This window comes from Opisthorchis viverrini (assembly GCF_000715545.1).
Source record: "Opisthorchis viverrini unplaced genomic scaffold opera_v5_115, whole genome shotgun sequence".
Lineage (NCBI taxonomy): Eukaryota > Metazoa > Platyhelminthes > Trematoda > Opisthorchiida > Opisthorchiidae > Opisthorchis > Opisthorchis viverrini.
Window position 1 is genome coordinate 124,650 of NW_008751773.1, and position 4,522 is coordinate 129,171.

Consider the following 4,522-nt stretch of genomic DNA (forward strand, 5'->3'; position numbering starts at 1 on the left):
TTCCAAAGTGCTATCTTGGATTATTCTACACAGGCTACCAGCTTATCGGAAATGAAAGTGGCATCATCCGGGACGCAGATATGGAGACCACATCTTCAGCTTCTGGTACATACTTTGCACCTTCAAAGCCCAATCTTGCTTCCAGATTTCGAATCCCTTTTCGGTTCTTTTGAACTTCAGGACGAGGTGTTTTGATTGCTAGTCTTTTTGCCCATTTAAGCAGCCGCGTATACTATGATTATACCACAACACTGGACCAGCACCATTTACCAACCCGCCACCAGATGAGGGGAGGATTTACGGATGCTAATGGGCCTTTTATACAACGCAGCTATGAGAGAATTGTCACTTTGTGGTTGTGCACTTTGATCACCGTCGATCCAGAGACCTTAATGTCTTCAAGCGTCAAACTTCCAGTGCCCTTACGGCATAAAAGAAGTCTGGTGACCGAAATCTACCCGCAGCGAATTGATATGCAGTGAGTACTTGGTTAACGGATAATGATCATCGTGGTAAACAAACGGTATCAGGCCAAGGTGGTCTGAACATACCGGGCAGTCGTTCGCTAAAAAAGTGTGGTTTGCCTCTGCACAGCACGGTGAAGAAAGCGAGGAGGTGCCATGACATGGCAAAATGGAATGAAAACAGCTTCCATAGGAACGAGCGCTGCGGTGTGTTTTCGTCTATCTCCTAGGGGTATACATAAGTTTTCTCGAAAGAGGCTTATGATCTTTGGGGATATTGTTTGTAACCGATTTCTGTGGTAAGCTTGCCGTTGCTCCGTAATCGGACTTTCTAGCTGAGGTTTGTATTTGGTTTTTCGCTGGTCTTCTGCCGAGTGAGATTCGCAAAGGATGCTGGGTCGGTTTTGTTGCTGGTACTTTCGATGTGGTGCCCGGGTACTTACTTCTATTCCGTTCTTACATGTAGACGCCTTGTTCTCACTCGTTTCTACTGGAGGCCTTCACAAGTGCCTTTTGCACCAGACCTTTCTTCTATTGCCTTCCACTTTCCACTAGGACATTCCTCATCACTGTACGACATTCGGGTGTCACTTTTACCCCAACTTGTAGCTGTCTTTGCTGCTGTTGGTCTCGCATCCTCCAGAGGTTCATTCAGCCTCCGTCACCATTCCCGTCATACATAGGTGGCTCTCCAGCTACAGTCTCGAGTGACTCGTCGTACTCACGCGGCTGTAAAACCTGCTCAACTGGCCCAGCGTTGGCGTAACAGGTCACTAGTGAAACAGTCATCATCATTATCGTCGACAGCATGACGTCAGTGTTCAACACCGATGCTTCACTGCCATGCAACCATGATTTATCTGAAAGCCTTGTTGTAAGAAAAAGAGTAAAGGTGGGCGGGGAAGGGACTTAGTGCTAGCTTACCACAATAATTTTGAGGTGCCGATATCTCCAGACACTCACTCAAGCGATCTGAATAGAAAATGACAACAAGAACGCCACTGACATCGGTTGGCAGCCCAATCTTGTAGTGTCTTCAACCAGGAACAGTGAGGATCACCCGGTCCCCATCCTGGAAGGCGAGTAGCACCGACAGCATCCAAGAGTTTCGTGATCTCCTTCATACTCTGCCAATTCAAGGGTTGGTCACCTCTCTGTTTACGCCACTCTGAGTGGGGTATGGAAAACAGCACTCTCTTCGGCAAACGATGGTTCGGCATACGCAACACATGTCCCAATCAACGCAGCTTCTGGTGCTGGACACATTCTTCGATGGAAGTACCCGTCGCACAACCGAAACCGCGCTTTCTAACTGCCTCGTTACGGATTCACCGATACCAACCCACACGAGCCATGGTTCTGAAACAACGATTGTCGAACACCTGAAGACATCTTAGGCCAAGTCCCACAGCCATACATCAAAAGGGCCCGTACTGTAGCTTGATACACACGTCCCTTCAGATTCAGGAATAAACCATTCTGACGCCATAGGTGTCTCAACTTAGCAAACGCGGCTCAATCAGAACTAATACAAATTCCAAGATATGTAAAACGCTCCACAACTTCCAGTACCTCTCCCTGGATTTTAAGTTGCGTGTTTACTCGCTGTACGTTCACGAGCATGACCTTACACTTTGTAGGTGTGAATTGCATACCAAAAGACGGGATGACGTTGGCCAGTTCATCCAAGAATACTTGCAACTTCTCCTCCTTTTCGAAAATGAGAACGATGTCGCCTGCATAATCCAAATCGAAAAGGTTTTCTTCACAGGCTATTTGAACACCAGGAGAGTCTCCAGCGTTCTTCCCTCATTATTTCATCGATCACAAAGTTGAAAAGTAATGGAGAGAGTGGGCATCCCTGACGGACACCGCTTTGTGTGCGGAAGCTTTTGGAGAGCTCTCCGTACACTCTCACACGTCCGGAAGTCTGAGAATACAAAGAACGTATTATGTTTACAAACTTCCGGGGCATTCCTTGGTGGGCAAGCGTCTCAAGAAGAACAGACCGATCAACCGAGTCGAATGCGCCTCGGAAATTCAGGAATACTGGAATTGTGGGTCGCTTATAAATATGGCGTTGTTCTAGGACCTGTCTCAGTGTGAAGATTTGGTCAACACAACCCCTACCAGGCCGGAATCCTGCTTGCTGCCCTCGAGTCAGTGTCCCACGAGCCACCGTAAGGCGACGAAGCACAAGTGACGCCAGCACTCTCGTTACGACCGGCATCAAGCAGATCCCCCTGTGGTTGCCACACTCGGTGCGCGCCCTTTTTTTGAAAATGGGCACTATCGCCGACTCTCCCCAGTCGTCTGGGACATACCCCTTTTCTCAGTTGCAAGCAAACAGATCAGATAAGCGCTGACTGAGGACTTCACCCCCATCTTTGAACTATGCTGGTGGGAGGTCTTCCGGATCAGAGGCTCGGTGGCGCTTAAGAGAAGTAATGCAGTCTTAAACCTCCGAGGCCGTAGGCGGTTCCACGTTCACCCTCCAGGGTTCTACGTCACCTGTGGTTTCCAGATGGGTTCCAACTGGTGGCTATGACAGTCGCTGTTCACAGTATTTGGCCCAACAGTTGAGGCGCTCTTGTTTATTCGAGATGGCCACTCCCTTCCTATGCTTGGTGGCTTCACTCACAGGTGGTTCCCGGGGTCCCGTCGCACGGATCAACTGAAGTAATATTCGGACATTACAGGCCTTCTGGGCCTGTTCCGTTTCCTCGGCTTTCTGTGTCCGCCATATTTCACGGTCGGATCGCAAGCTCACTTTCAGTTGACGTCTGATAACTCTTTGAGTCGGGTTATGTTCGGGACCGGCTGGGATATTTCTTCGAGATTTAAGTAGTGCCACCGTTCGGTCTGATATCCAGTGCTTGAGTGCGCCTGGATGGGTCGTGCCACAGGCAAAATTCCCAGCACTATTCAAAGAGGTGGCAATCTCGTCCCAGTATGAGTTCACATCTGATGGTGGAGCATTTGGAAGAGACTCTAGAAGACGATTCTTGTAAGTTCGTCTGACATCCGGATCTGCCAGTCGTTTAGTTGCCAGGCGATTCGTCCGCACCTTACGCGGTCCCGGGAAAAGTAGGGAGAAGCGACTCTGGACGAGCGCGTGGTCATAGTCCACAAATGTGTTCCAAAACGACCGGCAGTCAGTTATGGATCCGCGCCATCGGTAACTGGTGGCAATGTGGTCGATTTGAGTTTGTGGCCGGCCTGTCATTGGAGGACACCAAGTGGCCAGACGACTTCGGCTATTGCGGAAGTTCGTACTGCATAAAAACAGCCTGCGGTCAGCACACATCAGAAACAATCGTTTCCCATTGTCCGTACGTACCGAGTCCAGTCCATGTCAACCTCCTAATTGAGTCTCAGATGCACTGAGCCTGCCCACTTGCGCACTCATATCTTCGGCAACCACCACGATGTCTGAGCTTTCAGCTCGCCGCAGCAGAGCATTCAGAGAATCGTAAAACCTGTGTTTGACGGCGTCGGAGCTACAGTCGGTTGGGGCGTAGGCAGACACGATAAACAGACATCTGTCAACTTCCCACTTATGAGACTCCTTCACAGACGTTGCCAGACGAACCGCACAGAGGCGACTACCAGCAGGTATCCAGTCAAGTAAAGACACTTTCGCCCGGTGACTTAAAACAATACGAACCCCTGCACGTCCCACCTCAGCAGCCTCTGGATCACCAGAGGTACGCAGCCGGAAGCGACTGGAGACTGGTGGGGCGGCTAACTCAATCACTGTGCTTCCATCTTGAATTCTCGTTTCTGAGACACAGCACACATCAATGCCAAGCGAGTCCAGTGTGAGTGCAAGAGCAGCTTGTTGTCCTGCTTGCTTCAGAGTGCGGACATTGGACGCGGCCAGATAAACTGGGTTCCAAGGAGGACTTATTTGGAGATTCCTGAAGATGTCGGCGCCATGTGACGAGCAGATGCTGTACGCGAAACCGATGCATGACGAACGGAGTTATCAGTCCTAAGTGATGGGCCTACAAGGAGAGAGTTATTAATGGGGTGGGGAGAGGGGGAAGAAAAAGTAT